A 20,034-nucleotide genomic window follows, 5' to 3' on the forward strand; every position below is an offset into this window, starting at 1 on the left:
AAAATTTATATTGGTAAATGGACTTTTGGTCTTCAATACTGTTCGTTATCTTCATTTAATTCATTCTTTTATAAAACAGTAGATATTAGTACTAGTAATTCCGAAAATGTTCAATATGGAGTTTTCTATATGTTAGTATTGATTTGGTAATTGAACAGATGTAATTAAACTTAAAATAACATTTTTAAATATTTTGTGAAAGACGCGAATTCATGGGTTTCTTCTAATCAAGAAAAAAGACGAAAATTCCTCCTGAAGAAGATGAGCGATTTCATAGCAATAGAACACGCTATAGCAATCTCGCCTGTTATATCAAGCATGCATATCTTATTAAATGCACCACGCATCATAGCTATTAAGCAGTTTCCTTTTTATGCATCACTTGTAGGATACGACATGGTGAATCTTCACTTCCTATATCTAGCACTTACCGTTTATTTTCAAAAAAACATTTATTTCGCTTTGAACTTTACTGTAAATTCCACTTGCTTCTCAAGCAGTTCTGTTAAAATTCTCTCGTTAGACACATTATGGTAATATTCACTTGCTATACCAAGCAATTCTCAATTTCAAATTCATACAAGGAAAAATGCTAAGATAAAAAATATTTATCAAGCTCAAAAGTCCATTGAAAAGACACAATTTTAGAGCTGAGCAAAGAAGGAGCTCTAAAAACATCAGAGATTAGATCAGGTGCCACGAAGGAAGAAGCATCCCTGCTCGACCGATCAAACCCGTCCTGTGCTCCTATAGTTGTGATCGGACAAATGAAAAAAAACCAAGGCAATGACAGTGTGGAAATAATAGTCTCAGTCAACATTCAAACACAGGGGCATCTTATCTACTCTGTCCTCTACTTCACATAAAAAATACACTTTTTATGTGAAGTAGAGAACAGAGTGGATAAGATGCCCCTGTGATTCAACCTCAACCACAGATTTTAAGTCAATGTATCGGTTATATAATTCACGAAATGTCGACTTGATGAGACTGCTGTATTTCATGTCCAAACAATTTACATTTACTCAATTTAACCGTCGATTAACAATATACATATTCAAAAGTGAAACACAAGTACAGATAATTTAAAATCAATAGAAATAATTCGTAAACCAAGCTTTAACAGGAAAAAGTTTTTTTTAAAAATTTATTTTCAGTTTGTACATCAGTTTAAGACATTTTTCTAATTTTTTATTTAAATGAAAAAGGGATTTGAAGAATATTTAATTTTATGTTCTACATAATTATTAATTAAAAAATAATGTACTTTTATTCTTTGTTTCACACGGTATTTCTTCTGTTAATCATCATTTAATTTGTACAGTTATCATCTTGTTTTCGTGCCTTGTTTCTTTATTTTGGATTTCTTTTTTTCTTTTAAGTACTCAAGTTATTTTCACTTCGCTGTATAAATGGGGTTTTTAATGTTTTCCCCTGTTGTTCGATCAAAAACGCTTATGTATTTTTAAATCTTTGATTCTTTGATTTCCTGAAGAAAACTACATCGTAAGTAAAATTGTGTTCCGTTTAAAAAAGAGAAAAAAAAAATTGCGCTCTCTGTCTCTCTCTGAAAGAGAATATCTCTGAAATTCCGAAATAGGATCGGGATTTCAGCTATTAAGTTGTCATGAAAATGTCAACTGGCAACACCTTCATTACATGCAATAAATTCAATGTGTTAATTGCACTTAGTGTTGTTATACGTTTATAACGCTTTCGAATGAAGAAATTTAGACCACATCATTACCTGTAAAAATTGATTTTGGTTTATGTAAATATGTATTCTGTAGAAAGATAAAAATGAAATCACACAATGAAGTAATTAGAAATTTCTCACTCACTGCCATAGCAACCATTTTTTCCCCCTTACTATGTTGCAAAAATCTTTTCTAATATCTAAATATATTTGAATGTAATTAACAGTTGTTTTCACATCTTCCACTTATTTATTCCAATATATTCAAAAAGTTCTGTAAATCAGATGTGGATATTTAAAAATTCCAAGGAACTCATGGAATATTTGAAATCTCAAAATTTTATCAAAATCAACAACATAAAACTTAGATTTTTCATCTTTATATATTTTTCCTTACGAAAAATTTAACTCCAGATTTTTTAGATATCATTGATAGCTTCTTTTTCAATAAAAATGAATTTCATAAATTTAATTAAGTTGACATTAGTCTTTTGCAAAAATTATTTTGTTAAAAACATTGATTGTACTCACAAGTACTCTGATGTTGGTATTTAAAAGATTCTTGAGTTTCTGATTGACAATATCTATGAGGTTTTTGAAGTCCAGGTTTTCCAACAGTCTATTTGAAATCTCATGGGTACCAATTTCGCCTCGTTAAGAGCAGACCAATTTTTGTATTCATATGAAACATAATTTGTCCAAAATCTTATAGGTGAAAAAAAGAAAACACTTGCTGTGGCTTTTAACTCAACATTTAGATATATCGACGATGTATTGTCAATTAACAATGGTAATTTTCATTTTTATATGTCAATACGATATATCACGAGGTGCTTGAAATAAAAAGATACCACAGAGTCTGACACATCTATTTCATGTTTTGATAGTTTACTTAAAAAAGAAAAAAAAAACTGGTAATCTAAAACCGAGCTTTATGATATACGCGACAACTTTAACTTTTCTAAAGTCAACTTCCCTTACTTATGCAACAATATATACCGTTGTCATTTTGTTAATCAATTTTTATTCGCGATATCTTTATTTTCGTGTAATTACGCGAGACAGTGTGCTCGTGAAAATATATTCTCGCGTATAATAGTATTCCTTAGAATTATCTAGAGCAATTACCACTATTCGTGAAAATTTTGTCTCTCATCAAGAGTCAATGACTTTTCCCCGAAAATAAGGAGTCACGAAAATTTTGTGATCTACTGTACTACATGTTATTGTTAGGCCATGTCTTACACGATGAATTGTCAACATTTTTTTTCAGTTATTTCCCGATTATGACAAGGGAATGTTTACTTCTCCATGCCACCTGACCCCACCTCTGATGTTTTGGAGGTCCATGATTGCTCTGCTGCAAATGTATTGTTTAAACATTTTTGAGTTTGAATACTGTTTGTTATCTCCATATACATTGTATCTTCATTTCACCATTAGATTAGCATAAGAAGATAATACTTATAACTGTAAATTTGAACTAATGAGTGATTTATTGTATACAGTGATTATAAGATGTTTAATGCCCCATTTGAGAATTCTCCCCCCATATAGAAAAGTCACCATTTAATAGCGAACGGCTTTAGAATAAAATCTATACATTCAAGGCTACTGAGCAGTGGCGGTACTTTGTTGTACTATCACTATTGTGAAACTGGATTTTGTTTTGAAGGTCTCTTTCGAAAGACCTGGCTGCGACTCTGCTTCTAATGCCTGCCTTTTGGCAAAGGAACAGTAAGAGGACTAAAATAGGTTTTGCCTATTTTGTGAATAAAAGTTTGTATAAATAAAAAGGAACAGTCAACTCTTTTTTTATATCTGACAAAACCCTGGACATTCCAATCTTTCAGGAAAAACTATTTGGTGTTTACGATACTACTAAGCTACTGTTTGAAGTAACAGTATAGACATTTTATATTGAAAATCGGGTTAACCTTCCTTAATTTTCAAGGATTATGGAGGTGTATTGAGAGATGACATTTGTTTTCCTCAATTCGACAATTATATTAACTGAACAACACAAACAACTTGATATTTGTATACACGTAGTGGTGAGAAATATACCTTCCCCTGAAGTTGCTCATTTGTTTTGTCATGTTTTTCGATTTGTCTAACTTTCGTCATTGACATTTCTCTTGAACAATTGGAATCCCATTGTTGGACGTGGAGACCGGTCCTTCGGATAAGACCGTATAAATCGAGGTCCCGTGACGCAGTAGGTGCTGGCACGAAAAAGTTCCCTTACTGTTCAATGACCCTGCGTGCCGAGTATAGGGCTAAATTTGTAGCTTTCCACCGGCAAATGGCGTCTACATATATATGAGTGAAAATTTCTCGAGAGTGACGTTAAACAATATACGATCAATCAATCTCTTGAATAAAACAAAATTCTTCAAAATCTTTGAAAGTCATCAAGAATTGTTTACGAGTAAATGCATTTCTTTATAGGCGGGGGGGGGGGGCAAATTTACCATTAGATATAGATTTTTTTATTAAATGATATTTCAAGCTGTCAACAATCATTTGGCAAAGACAAATTTCATACAATTCAGTTTTAAAATTTAATCATTTTTGTATATCTTTATATGAAGCTCATCTTCCGAAGGAGATAAGTATAGTATAATGGCCACAACCACCCGGCCCTCTTCAGTGCTTCAGAGGACATTTACTTATATGTTAAATTGTGAATTTTAGGCTTTTACTATTCAATTTTTATTCAAGATTGATTGATTGTATGTTTTTTTTACGCCCCATTCGAGAATTTTTCACACAGTAGAGACGTCATCATATATACCGGTGAAGAACTTCAAATTTTTACCTTTATTCGGCACTCAGGGCCATTGAGCAGCTGAGGAATCTTTAAAATAGGGCCATTGAGCAGTGAGGAATCTTTATCATAGCGACGCCCACCGTGACACGAGCCTCGGTTTTTAAGGTTTCATTCGAAGGACCCGCAACTTCCGCTTCAAGTGCCTAGCGCATTGAGAAGGAACAGTTGCTAACCATTTTTTATCGACTTAGGTCAGTCGCGACCGGGATTCGAACTCACGATCTCCCGATCACGGAGCGAGCTGATACACAAGAGAGAGAGGGAAAAAATGCTTATGTTCATATGAGGCATGTTAACCCCGCTGTTTATCTGAAGATTCTAAAAAATTTTCCCCTATGTATTCCCAAACAAAAAAAAAAATTGGCCTAATATTGTGGTCTATCAAAGAAGAAAATAACAAAACTTTAATTCTCGCAACAAAACCTGAATTCTTAAGGATTCTTCAACTTTTTAAAATATGCCGATATCAGTTTTTTTTTATTTTGGATTCCAAAATGTTCAAAGCTACTTGACATTCAACTATTTACCTAGAGACCGTTAATGCAATAAGTAGCGCATATAAGAAATCATACAAAGGAAAAAAAAGAAACAAAAAAGAACAGTCAAGATGAAGATAAAAGTTTTTTTTAAATCTCTACTGGTCAGAGTTCTTGCCCTACTAAGGTATCCGTCATATGTCTGTTTGTCCGTTTGTCTGGAAAAGTCTTTCAAAACGTTACTCAAGTATATTATAATATAACAAAGTAAAATGATTCTAAGTACTAGTATCGGCTTTTCATTTTGACAGAAGGTTTTGTCATAGTCACTTTAATATGAATTTATTTAAATTCTTTTTTAACGCTACTGTTCCCACAGTATTGAAATGACAAGACTTCACAGACAAGTAGATAATGCTACACCATACTGTAAATCACTTCTTATTCGCGATTATCTTTATTTTCATGTAATTACACGAGACAGTGTGCTCGTGAAAATATATTTTCGCGTATATTAGTATTCCTTAGGATTATCTAGAGTATTCACCACTATTCGAGAAAATTTTGTCTCGCTCATCAAGAGTCAATATTATAAACTTTCTCGCGAAAAATTACTGATCTACGGTATATTTTGTTTTGGAATTCTAGAACCAGTATTGCCATTGTCACTAACAGAAGAAATTCAATGAAATTCTTTCAAAATGACTCTTTTCCAACAGTTTTGGCCTGAATTTAGTAAAGCTTGGTAGACTTTACTAAGAGACATGATACCATGTATCAGTTTTTGCTTCGAAAAGCAGTTTCGAGAGTTATGTAAATTTTTTCACAGAATTTTTCGCCTACTGTTTCTGTCCCATTTCAATAGACAATGTTACACAAGTAGATGAAAGTAAAATCATAATTGTTTATATGGGATTTTGATTAACACAAAATGGTTTGCTTAATGAAATGATGTAATCCATCCTCCTACAGTTTAAATCCGATTTCAGTAACACTTGGTACGCAATTTAATAGACTAAACTTAAACAAATATTTTATTTACTGGATTTTTGTGTTGCCTGCTGAGCAGAGCGAAGATTAAGAATCATTTGACGATAAATAGTTAGTTTTCCTAATTTGGTCAGGTGTACCCCTATTCCTTATGTTTACCTTATCTTTGAATTACCAGGCCTCTGTAGAGATAATGGATTTGATATTTTGGTAATTTATTGCTTCGCTCACTATGGTTACCCATTTAAAGGATTTCTGTCCTTTCATCACACTAGCTTCTTTCTAAATCTATTCCTACATTTTAAGCAGCTCATCTTTTGAAATGTGATTAGTTGTGCCCTGCAAATGTGCAAAAAGATTGAAAGATTTTCATTTTCAACTAGGGGAGCCAAATCTGGTGGGGTGTATCAAACTTATTGTATTCTACCTGGTTCCCTAAACAAACCTGTCTTGCCCATACATATTTATGTCATGATTTGGAGTACCCTGAGATGTACATGAAAGTTTTAAAGGGGGGTTGGGCGTTGTAAACGTTATTTTTATTACATGAAACAGTTTTTCTGAACTATACTCTTACATTTCTTGCAATTGCCAATTCATCTTTAAGAATGCTGTTGGTGGTCTCCTGTGGAAGTGTAAGAAGATTTCAACTTATTGGTTCTACCTTTGGAAAAAGTGTTTTTACAAAAACCTCAGTCTCTGAATTTCTCTTACTTTTTTGCTAAAAAAACATAATATTAGTTATATGTACATGCATATTTGACAAGTTGAAATTGGTGTTAAGTTACATATTCTGTGATTTTTTAACCTTTATGACTAAAAACTAAAGCAAGCTTTATTTTCTGTGTTTATATGAATACAGTAGGTTCCTCGTGTCTAATAGATTTTTCACCTTAATAGGTATTTTTCAATAAATAAAATGATCTCATATTTTGACTAAACCATAGAAAACAGTATGACTTTACCGAACTTTTCACAAAATGGTATTTTTCTTCATTAATATGATTAGGGCTGGATATTTTTATCAAATATTTTTATTTATTTCAAAAAGCCAACGCTTATAGGAATGAAAGTCTTCATTTTTAGCTCTACTGGAGCTTATGCGATAGTAATGCGTCCGGCGTCCGTACATCTGTCTGTCCAACTGTCTGTCTGTAAACAATTTTTCAAAATGCTACTCCTCCTACAGTTTTGGTCTGATTTCAATATAACTTGGCACACAAGTAGACTACACTAAGGTACATTATTCTGTGCATTTGTTTTTAATTTCGATGAACAGTGTTGCCATGGTTACTAAAAATAGAAATTTCTGTGAAATTCTTTCAAAATGCTAGTTCTCCTACAGTTTTGGTCTGATTTCAATATAACTTGGCAAACAAGTAGACTACAATAAGATACATAATTCTGTTTATCAGTTTTTGATTTCGACGAACGGTGTTGCCGTTGTTATTAGAAATAGAAATTTCTGTGAAATTCTTTCAAAATGCTACATCTCCTACAGTTTTGGTCTGATTTCAAAATAACTTGGCACACAAGTAGACTACACTAAGGTACACAATTCTGCATACTAGTTTTTGACTTCGATGAACGGTGTTGCCGTGGTTACTTAAAATAGAAATTTCTGTGAAATTCTTTCAAAATGCTACTCCTCCTACAGTTTTGGTCTGATTTCAATATAACTTGGCACACAAGTAGACTACACTAAGATACACAATTCTGCATATCAGTTTTTGACTTTGATGAACATTATTGCCTTGGTTACTAAAAAATAGAAATTTCTGTTAAATACTCTCAAAATGCTACTCCAAATAAGGTTTTAGTCTGATTATAATATAATGTGGCATGCAAGCAGACTACACTAAGAACATAATTAGACTTAATCAAGAATTATTATTCTATTTATTGCTGTTGTAAAGTCTCAATTCCCAACTGCTTTTCTCTTCTTTTACTGTAAGTACAAATCAGTATAGCTTCAGTCTCGACAGAGACTTCTGGTTAATTCTACCTGGGCGTGTGTTAATACAATTAGCACATAACAATACCTACCCATATAAAGGGAACTAATAGGAACATGACAAAGATGCTGATTTCCGCAACTTTTTATCCCTACTGTTGGAGACAGTTTATGCACTAATCAAGTGTTTGTCGTGTGTCATCTATCTGGGCAATCAGTATAATATTTTTGTTTCATTTTTAAAGGTGGGTAGGTAGGTAGTTATTTTTTTCTGCTTTGTAGTATTGGACGAAATAATAACTACAAAAATCACAGACTCAGATTTTTTGGTTGTTTTTTTTTTTTTTTTTGGTTTCCATTACACTTTGGATAGTATATAGATTTATTATTTATTGCAATAAAGCTCCAATCAAAAAGAATCCTATATACAGCTAGAGAATTTATACTATGGAAAAGGGGAGATTCAGTGATGAAAAAAATGATTGGGTAGGGGCGATTTTGACGAGCACATCAAACAAATATTTTTATTTTATTAGCCCTGCCATTACTAGTAAATATTTTCGAAACGCCACTCTTCAGTTTTTACTCAACTGAGCTGAAAGCTTATGTGAGTTTTTCTGATCACTCACTGTCCATCGTCCGTCCGTCCGTTTGTCTGTAAACTTTTCACATTTTCATCTTCTTCTCAAGAACCACCGGGTCAATTTTAACCAAACTTGGTACAAAGCATCCTTGGGTGATTGGAAGCTTAAATTGTGAAAATGAAAACCTAGCAGTAGGAGAAGGGGTGAAGAGGAGTTATACCTCTTATATTGAAAGTCCCCTTGCAAGTGGAGATACTGAGTAATCAAGAAAAGACAAAAATAGGGTGGGGTCATTAAAAAAGTCTTCTCAAGAACCACTGAGCCAGAAAAGCTGAAACTTATGTGGAAACATCCTAATTAAGGTAGTGTAGATTTTTTTTTAATTGTTAAAATTATGACCCCCAGGGGTAGGACAGGGCCACAATAGGGAATCCAAGTTTAACAATGAAATACGTAGGAAAAATCTTCAAAACTCTTCTTCTCAATTGGGCCAGAAAAGCTGAAACTTACGTGGAAGCATCCTTGGGGAGTGTAGAATCTAAATAGTGCAAAACGTGACCCCCCCCCCCAGGTTAGGGCGGGGCCACAATAGGGAATCCAAGTTTTACATTGAAATATATAGGGACAATCTTTAGAAATTTTCTTCTCAAGAACCACTGGGCCAGAAAAGCTGAAACTTATTTGGAAGCATCCTGGAGTAGTGTAGATTCTAAATTCTTAAAATCATGACTGGGGGGCTAGGGTGGGGCCACAGTAGGTATTACAAGTGGGGGAATCTGGTAAAGAACGGCATCACCAAAATTATTCAGGTGAGCGATGTGACCCATGGGCCTCTTGTTTGTTCAGATTTCTTTATTACTTGCATACTAGGTTGATGTCACTAAGAAAAAAAATTAATATAAATCTAATTTTTTTTTCTATATTTCAACAAATGGCCCTTGCGCTGCTTTGGTTACTAGAAATATTTTTTGCTGAAATGCTTTCAAAACGCTACCCTTTCTACTTTTATATTTAAAACTGTATTAAATCGCCTGCGTTGTGCTGTGAATAGAGTGCTTGCTTTAGCGTTTCGAAATAAGGAATAGATGCTAACGTCGAAGTTTCAAATCCAAGTACGGGGCGCGGAGATCGCGGTCCCTTGGATGAGACTGTGTAAACGAAGGTCTCATGTCGATGTAGGTGTAGCTGCATTTTTCAGCATTGGTCAATCAACAAATCACTCCCCAGTTCTAGAAACATTCTTTATCCATCCTGTATATATTAATCTACCTCCCAATCTCTGTAAACAAATAATATCCCTTGTTTTGAATAAAGCATAAAAAAAATCGGCAAAAAAAACCCCAAATCAGTGAGTTTTTTTGGTTTGTAGAGACGATTATAAAGGTTCGGGAAGTGGATAATATATACATGTCGTTTTAATAATATGTTTAGATGCAGTAAAGAAAAAGCTAGGGCTTCAGAATTGTCATTTTCACCCTAGGGACCAAGTAGAAGTCGAAAACACCGTTTTTCAACAAAAACCTGTTTCCTTGAACTTTTTTTTTGCACAAAACAATTTATATTTTGGAACATGATTTGGAGTGTCTAGGAGATCTGAATAAGATTTCAATTTTCACTCTTGGGACGATTTGGAATCTAGTGGTGTCGAAATCGATTTTCTACAAAACCTGTTCCTTTGAACTCCTCTTACATTTTTTCGCAGAAGCTCATTCGTTGTTTGAAATATGATTAAAAGTGCCCTTCAGTTTTTACTTGTATAAATTTGTATTAAGGTTTCAGAATTTAGATAAGTGTAATAGTTAGGGGATGGTTAAGGGATAAAACCCGTTTTTCTAATTAAAACCTAGTTTCCCAAGCTTACCTTACAATTTTATCGGCTACGCCAAGAAATTTCTTGGATGGAAAATGGTGGGGTCCTGAAGATGTGATAGTGTCAAAATTTTTATCTTCATCCTGTGGGCCAAATGGGGGGGGGGGGTCGAAATGGTGTTTTTAACAAAACCTTGCACCCTTAACTTATGTTACTTTTTACACAGTTGCCCTATTTTGGAATAAATATGGGCGGGTCTTCGGAATTTCGTTTCACCATACAAGAGAACGATTCGTGCGATTGGGGGACTGAAAACAGACTTCTTTGTAAATTATAGAATTATTGTAGGGCCTTCTCTGATTCTTCAAATATGAAGGTGAGTACATTCACAGGTAAACACCTTTGTGTGGGCATAACAGCAATGTGACAATATATAGTTTAAACTTGCACAAGTATTGTAAATGATTGGAATATTTTTCTGTTTGCACTGGAATGTTGTTCTTCCAATGTTCTCTAATCTTCAATTATAACAATTTGCTCCAACTGCATAATTTTACTTAATTTGTTGTTCCTCATCAAATTAATAACAATGGTATTTCATAATCCTGGCCCATTTGGCTGATTGCTGTTGCATCTTAATTGACTGTATTATTCTTACATGTACCGTCATGAATTTTCACAACCTTCAATTTAAAGCTGAAAAATAAGTGAAAGAATGTTATGCATGTGCAATTATTCTTCAGTTTTAATGATTTCTGTCTCTCTTTAATTGCTTATAACTCACAGACAATTGTAGGCATCGAGTTCACACTTGTTGCTGTAGGTGTGTCCGTCTGATCCACAAAAAGGCATCCAGTTCATCGGGCAAACCAATGGGCACTTCGTAGGCGGATCCATACAGTCTACAAATTTCGTGACATTTTGAAAGAGAAAATGTACACTGTAATACGATTAATGCATTATGCTACTTCATTAACCATGGTCGGTTTGTCAAACTACTCTCCCAACTTATAGTTGAACCTTGTAGTGGAAATTCTCTTTTTTGATAACAAAACTGTTTAAAAAACTTTATAAAATACAATGGTCTTGCAAATGAATTATTTTGTGCATCTTTCCACGAAAATTTAATTTCATGATTTTCATCAGAGTTTTAGAAATATTTTTTAAACGTAAACATTTTCCATTCACATTGAGTTAATATACCTTTAAGTAGTTATACAGTTTAATATATTCTTACAATATCTAGAATAAACACAGTTTGCAGTAAATTTAAAAAATGAAACAGACTAGGTTTCTTTTATCACAAGATTAATCGATATATTACATGCTATCATCGTAATTCAAACCATGTCTATTCATGTTCAGGTGGTTTAGAATTGCATAAAAGTTATATGGAACTTCGCATTTATCTTCTTTGACAATTTGTTTTTGTTATTTTCTTATTCCACATAATGCCAAGACCCCTTTCATTCTCTTCCCCTTTCAAGGATTTACCAATTTTATCAAACCAGACAGCTACAGATCTGCAGCTATTCTGGCTGACAAAATTTCAATTCATTTATCAGAAATATTAAAATACATATAAGAAAAGAATTCAATACATGTGGATGCAATATATTAATTTACATCTAGAGAAATTTGTACTTACAAGTATGGACAAAAAGAACAATTATCAATACCAAACTGTATGTCTTCATGCTGCTTCTTTTGATTGTCCTTGCTGCTGGTAGTTTTAACGGTAATCACTGTCTGCGCAGTAACATTTGTTGAACAACAGGTGGGATATTTCGCATGTTTAATCTTTATTTCAAATTATTGATTGGTTTATAAAAAGAAGAGGTCCATGGGCCACATCGCTCACCTGAGTAACTGTGACCATGGTCTTCTTTAACAGATTTCCCCCCTTGTAATACCGATTGTGACCCCACCCTACCCACTGGGGTCATGCTTTTGACAATTTAGAATATACACTACCCCAAGATGCTGCCCAATGGTTATTGAGAATAAGATTTTCAATTATTTTTCGTGTATTTTTCAATGTAAAACTTGGATTCCCTATTGTGGCTCCACCCTACCCCTGGAGGTCGTGATTTGAACAATTTTAACTCTACATTACCCCATGATGCTTCCATGTAAGTTTAAACTTTTCTGGTCCAGTGATTCTTGAGAAGATTTTAAAAGATTTTTCCTATAAATTTCAATGTAAAACTTGGATATTTCCGTAAAACACTGATATTTTCGTTTTGCAGCTCATCGCAAAGGTTAAATTTCTCAGAAGCAAGTCAACCTCCAAGGTCAATTTGCTGATCATTGAAGCAATCAAATTGCTAGGTCAAGAAGTAAAATACTTTTATTTCCAAAGATCTTGTCACAAGGAGTATATCTGCAAACAGCAGGATAGCTTGGCAGACTGGACAAAATGTATTCCTCCTGATCTTCAAAAACGGGGCATGAAAATTAAAATATGTTAGAATCTTACCAATGTGTTTTGTGTACGTTTTAGAAAACTGTATCTTTAGATTCATTCAACTCATCCAATCTTTTTATGCTCAAGTAATCAAACTTTGGGGGTATATAGCTTTTGTCCTGTCCGTCTGTCTAGTTCGTTTGTCCACAAAAACTCTAACCTTGTTTCATAACTTTTGAGTGGATGGAGCCTTGGGAAATAGTCCTGGCCTTGGGGAACTGGAATCTTGCTAACCCCCTCAATGATATACTTTAACTGTATATTACTTATGTCACAATATATACTTATCATCTGCTTTTTTCACGCAAGAGCACGCTAACAATATCTACAGTGAAGCGAACCATTGCGAAACAAGATAATGAAACAAAGATATCAATAATCTAGTTTAAGGTCATCATATTACAAGTTATATGGCCGATACAATGGTTATGAGGCCAATTTTTGGACAGTTAATTGTCTCTGGCTCCCCCTCACCCTTTTTTAAAATGGATCGTAACAAGGAGCACACGGCGGGGCTAATCGGTTGGCAGGGAAATTCACTCCTCCATGGAACCTAATCCTAGCTCTGGTTGTTTTATAGGGACATGGACACAGTTTCAATAAATTTTTTAAAACGAATTTTAATTCTTACAATTCCAAACTAAGGCATCATCTAATGATCAGCGAAAATATGCAAATCATTTGTTGATTAACAAACAAGATACAGAACTTGAAGTTCTTCAAGATATAAACAGGGCTTGTGACTTGTTTTTGTTTAGTTGTATAAAATATCTTATTTATAACAAAATGAAATTCAGGAAATCACTGGAAACTGTCAAATTGTATTTAGAATTAACTTCTTTATTGAAATTATCTGCTTTGAACAAATATATATATAATATATTAATCTATGTAAACAAAACATGACATGGACCCCGTATACATAAAAAAGGTTTGGAGCTCTAAATCTGTTCTGTATCTCGACAACTGCAGTCAAGATTTTTGATGATCATTAGAAAGACCCTAGTTAAATATTTGTAAAATGGAAAAACAGATTTGAAATTTTTTAGCTGAAACTGTGTCTGTGCCCCTTTAAAGGTCCGTGTATGTTCTCCCCCTGATTTGTATTCTTTGAATGGACTTGCTCGTATAAGGTTGAATGCTGTTTGTTATTTCAATATTTCACTGTCTCCCCTGGGAGCCATAACAATTCAAAAAAAAAGAATATACATTTTATGTACTTTCGATCAATTTTAAGATGAGCAGCGTAAGTGTACTTGAACGAAAAAAAAAACCCTAATGCCGTTCTTTTGCGCTTGTACAACCTCTGATCAAGTTTGATATTATGTATGTATTATTTTTCAATGGGCGCATCGGAAAGTGCAGATGGTGAAGAATCATGTGAATCTTCTGAGTTTATGGACATCAAATATATCCAAAATCAAGGAAGGTAAATTGTCAAGGGAGTTTAAAATACTCTTCAAATCTGTTCCTTCTGTTGCCATTTGATCAAGTTAAATAGTTGTATACTAGTACCTCTACAACTGCAAGTAGTTGAACAATTAAACATTACATTAAATAACAAGAAAACATTGATGTAACCATCAATTGTCGCCCGGGAAATATATAAAGTAAACAACAATGAGTCTTGATCATCAAACCGCTTTGATATGTGTGAAAAAGCAATCGGCAATCCTCGGCTGACTCCGCTACGCTCCATTCAAACCTCGGATGTGATTAGTGGAGGAATACGCAACAGATCCTTACATTTCTCCGCCGGAAACTGCCTTATCACTCATTTCATATTTCGCTCTGCATAACGTTCTTCGAAAATGTTTCTTAATTTGTGCAATTCCTTATCGTAAACAGGTTTTGATTACATCCTCATGTTAATAGGCTTTGAAAGAAAGAAAAACCTGTTGAGTGTGCCACAAAATAACTCCGATTTCAAATGTATGACATTTGAAAGAAATTCAAATAAGATCACATGACTGGACCAGCAAGATGGTAGATCACCGCTGACGTCCGAGGTTATGTGCGAGGTACGAGTCATCCGAGGATCTCCGAGTGGTGAAAAAGGCATGCGTCTTAATGATGGAGACGATAGTCGAGAATATTTTGAAAACTTATAGTCGGATGAAAATCGAACAAAAACGTTACCCTTTTAAACTTTTTCAATTCCCCAAGTAAATGTTGGCTGTATAAAATATAAATTGAAACCAGACGCATACATCACCTATATTCAAAATGTATTCCACTTGAAGAATATAAAACACGAACTGCGTGGAGTATGTTTTTATGCGATAAGTAAAATTTGATGTTCTAAAAAAAGGGACCTGTCATATTGTCGATAGTAAATGATAAGCAACTTTATATATTAAATATGAAAAACATATATATTTTTGCAAATTCACTTTATGGCAGTAAATATATTATGTATCTCGTAATTTATAAAGTGAAAGAACATTCTGATCAACAATCTTTTTAATGTTTAGAAAACCTTTAATTCTGAATAACTTCTCCCACCTCAATCCCCATACACCAACTCTTAAACTTATATGTATAGAGCAGCCCGGTCCTCCGGGCTGCAATAACAAATGATAACGTCTCTGATATTTTTTTAATACTTGGTAACGTTAGTATATATACATGATTCAAAATATTTAGTTACATTCTCCCATAATTTAAATTAATTTATATATATTAGAGCTGAACTGGTGTTTTTAATTTTAAAAATGATCTGATGATTTACAAAGTAGGTATACCAAATGTAAACTAAAATATGTCTGTTAATTTACACTAATTTAATAAAATAAATGTGCTTGTTACATTGATTTCTGGTGTACTGTTTTTAGATAGTAGCAGTTCGGTCTTATAGACTGAGACTTTTTATTTCTTCATAATAAAAACTGTATATAGACCTTTATGGTCACAGATAAATGTTTAAGTCAAAATTAAATGATTGATAGGAACAACTGTTATACTTCAGAAATCAAGAAAATAAGGATGTTCTTGTCGATGTTTATATCCCCTCGCCGCGGTAGTGGAGATGGTATAAATGTAGTAAGAACAAATCGTGAAAAATACTTACATTGACCCACAACAACAAAACTTTCGTTTACACCATTTTCTGATTTTTTTTCATTCTCTGAAAAGGAAGAAGAGGTTTCAATATCAAAGTCCACAAAACACTACAAAATAGGAGCAGAGCAAACACGGACCTCCGAAACATCAGAGATCAGGTGCCATAGAAAGAGATAATTCAAGTCACAGGTGTTTTTAGGTATAATAATGCTATTTTGTATAATAAAATTGACTTTAAAATATATCTGTATGTAGTTTAATCAACTAATGATTTTACGTTTAATGAGCTATAATAGTCTTAAGAAATACCCCTAATTTCTTTGATTTGTTCTTTTCTTCTTTTGGACTCTTTTCTTCTTTCATCTTTAATTATCTCCTGAAATTTAAGAAACCCCAAAACAATTACACCCGCCAGAATTTTTTTTTCTCCAGGGTTTAGGATAGAATATCCGATGATAAAATTGATTTCCTTTGTTTGGAAAGTAAAGGGGCATAAACAACTTAAGAAGCATGATTCCAGTTTTACCATAAAACACCAAGTTTGTTTGAAATTGGCCAAGTGGTTCCAAAAAGTCAACCTTTTACTTCTAGAAAATAATATCAGGCAACAGATAAGCTTTAGAACAAGATGTCATTGAATACATATCCGAGTTAGCAATACATTTATCTAATCTTCATCCTTTACTAGTATTCAGATTTCGCATTTAAATGCTTTGCTAATCCATTCAACATAACTGTCGAATGTAATGGTTTGCTGTTTCCTAAAATTCAGAAAGACACACGGAGAGGTGTGGAGATACATAGAGCCAAACCTTAACAAGTTAGCTATTCAGAGAGCTTATCAGAGAGACACACAAAGCCAGACCTTAAATAGTTACTGTCTCTAGAGCTATATCAGAGAGACACAAAAAAACCAGACCTTAAATAGCTAGCTATTCATAGAGCTTATCAGAGTGACACACAAAGCCAGACCTTAAATAGTTACTGTCTCTAGAGCTATATCAGAGAGACACACAAAAGCCAGACTTTAAATAGCTAGCTATTCATAGAGCTTATCAGAGAGACACACAAAGCCAGAACTTAAATACTTAGCTATTCATAGAGCTTATCAGAGAGACACATAAAACCAGAACTTAAATAGTTAGCTATTCATAGAGCTTATCAGAGAGACACACAAAGTCAGACCTTAATTAGTTAGCTGTTCATATAGCTTATCAGAGAGACACATAAAACCAGAACTTAAATAGTTAGTTGTTCAGAGAGCTATATCAGAGAGACACACAAAGTCAGACCTTAAATAGTTAGCTGTTCATAGAGCTTATCAGAGAGACACACAAAGTCAGACCTTAAATAGTTAGCTATTCATAGAGCTTATCAGAGAGACACATAAATCCAGAACTTGAATAGTTAGCTATTCATAGAGCTTATCAGAGAAACACACAAAGCCAGAACTTAAATACTTAGCTATTCATAGAGCTTATCAGAGAAACACACAAAGTCAGACCTTAAATAGTTAGCTGTTCATAGAGCTTATCAGAGAAACACACAAAGCCAGAACTTAAATACTTAGCTATTCATATAGCTTATCAGAGAGACACACAAAGCCAGAACTTAAACAGATACCTGTCTATAGCGCTTATCAGAGAAAACGAAAAGACAGACATTAAATAGTTAGCTGTTCATAGAGCTCATCAGAGAAACCGAAAAGACAGACTTTAAATAGTAAGCTGTTCATAGAGCTTATTAGAGAGACACATAGAGCCAGACCTTAACAAGTTAGCTATTCATAGAGCTTATTAGAGAGACACATAAAGCCAGACTTTAAATAGTTTGCTATTCATAGAGCTTATCAGAGAGACACACAAAGCCAGAACTTAAATAGTTAGTTATTCATGGAGCATATTAGAGAGGCACATAAAGCCAGACTTTAAATAGTTAGCTATTCATAGAGCTTATCAGAGAGACACACAAAGTCAGACCTTAAATAGTTAGCTGTTCAGAGAGCTATATCAGAGAGACACACAAAGTCAGACCTTAAATAGTTAGCTGTTCATATAGCTTATCAGAGAGACACACAAAGCCAGAACTTAAACAGATACCTGTCTATAGCGCTTATCAGAGAAACCGAAAAGACAGACATTAAATAGTTAGCTGTTCATAGAGCTCATCAGAGAAACCGAAAAGACAGACTTTAAATAGTAAGCTGTTTTAGAGCTTATTAGAGAGACACATAGAGCCAGACCTTAACAAGTTAGCTATTCATAGAGCTTATTAGAGAGACACATAAAGCCAGACTTTAAATAGTAAGCTATTCATAGAGTTTATCAGAGAAACACACAAAGCTAGACCTTAAATATTTAGCTATTCATAGAGCTTATCAGAGAAACACACAAAGCCAGACCTTAAATAGTTAGCTATTCATAGAGCTTATCAGAGAGACACACAAAGCCAGAACTTAAATACTTAGCTATTCATAGAGCTTATCAGAGAAACACACAAAGCCAGACATTAAGTGGTAAGCTCTCTCTTGAGTTTATGAGAAGGACACACAGAGGAGAAGAGACACACACAGTCTAGCTGTTTTAAGAATTTATCAGAAAGACATACAGAGAGGGATGGAGGCACACAGAGCCGGACCTTTTAAAAATGGTAAGCTATTCAAAAAGTTCATTACACCTTTAACGTTTTTTAATTGTGTTAGTGTATCTATCTTCTTCTAATCAATACCTGACCTCCTTTTCTAGATTGAAAATAAAAAAAGAATTTGGTCCAACCTTGACACATTTGTTGTTCAAGTGGCATCTAAAGGCCCGCTGCATAACAATTGCAGCTTCCTGAAGTATATTTAGCCTCCTATCTCGGAAACCTTTATAACCCGACTGGAGCAACACTGTTGCCTTCTTGATTTTTTGATACATACATATTGTCTTATAAGCTTTGTAAAATATCTGAATAACAATAGTTGCTTCTCGGAGGGTTAAATATTGATGACGAACAAGTCGTCCATATACCTTAGCCCGATAGTGCCATTGACTCACTTCGGAGTATTTCTTCAAGTTATTAAATTTCTGTACAGCAATACGCTTTCTGACCATAGCTTGGATACGGATAACTGCTTGTTTCTTTCCATTGTAGTTTAGCTGCTGACGATGCATTCTATATGACGATGCTTGAATTTTGATGGCTGCGTCCTTGGCAATTAAGAATTCCTTTCTAACTTTTGCTGCACACAACTTTTGTCGAAATTTTCTTTAAAGTCCTATCACAGTATGTTTCAGTTTTCCATATCTGCTCTGGCAGAGGATCTTTCTGGTACCTGACTGTAATTTGACAATGGCTGCTTTCTTCTGTCTATATTCTTGACGTATTAAGTGATACCTAAAGCAAGCTTGAAGTGTAATGACAGCTACCCTAAGAATAAGGTATTTCTCTCGTGCCTGTTTCATTTCAACGTAAGCTCTATATTGTCTTTGTATAATAAACACCGACTTCTTGATTTTAATGTACCTCTTCTGGACTAGACAATGTCGTATAAAAGATTGAAGTTTAATGGCAGATGTCTTCATTTCTTGGAATTTTTGTTCGGCCTGACACTTTCTGCAGGATGCCTGCAGAATAATTGCTGCCGCTGTCTGAAAAAAAATCTTTTTTTTTAAAATAGATCGGAAGAAAAACCTTGTGTTTTTTCTCTCCTTTACTTTTTTCTATATTCGCACTGAATCTAATATTATATCTACAGATATCGTGTTTTATTTTATTTCGGATTTAATGGATAAATGATATTTATAGTATACAGTTTGAGTATTGAGTAGACAAATTCTTTTTTAAGCAGTTTATATATTAATATAAAGTATTGCTTCACTAAATACTACTAAGAAGGTACCTGTGTCTTTTTGTCAAAATAATACCAAGACTCTGACATCAGAGCAACGAAAGGGGATGGTTCATCCTGAAAAAAAGGAATACTCTATACAAAGGACCACAAGCACTCGTTGCATATTCGGGACGCCTTTGCCTGATCCAAGAGATGCTAAGGAAATTACTGTGCTTTCAAAATTTATAACATGTAGTTTGGAGATCTACACCCTAACTTACAGAAAAAAAGGAAATTTTTAGATTCAAACATATTTTATTGAACAGTTTAGTTGAACCCAAAGCATT

The 20,034-nt window shown here is 33.8% G+C and overlaps 1 long non-coding RNA gene across 1 annotated transcript; it reads right to left on the reverse strand.

Annotated features, from left to right (window-relative positions):
• Window positions 1-10,876: 10,876 nt before the first annotated feature.
• LOC134241841 (uncharacterized) lies at window positions 10,877-12,114 on the reverse strand. Its single transcript, XR_009986734.1, has 3 exons — window positions 11,992-12,114; window positions 11,128-11,245; window positions 10,877-11,039 (listed from the first exon to the last, which is right to left on the reverse strand). It is a non-coding gene; the product is annotated as an uncharacterized LOC134241841 (long non-coding RNA).
• Between the last annotated feature and the right edge of the window lie 7,920 nt (window positions 12,115-20,034).

This window comes from Saccostrea cucullata, unplaced genomic scaffold (genome assembly GCF_032062105.1).
Source record: "Saccostrea cucullata isolate Sc308-1 unplaced genomic scaffold, CSIRO_AGI_Scuc_v1 ctg7, whole genome shotgun sequence".
Classification (NCBI taxonomy): domain Eukaryota; kingdom Metazoa; phylum Mollusca; class Bivalvia; order Ostreida; family Ostreidae; genus Saccostrea; species Saccostrea cuccullata.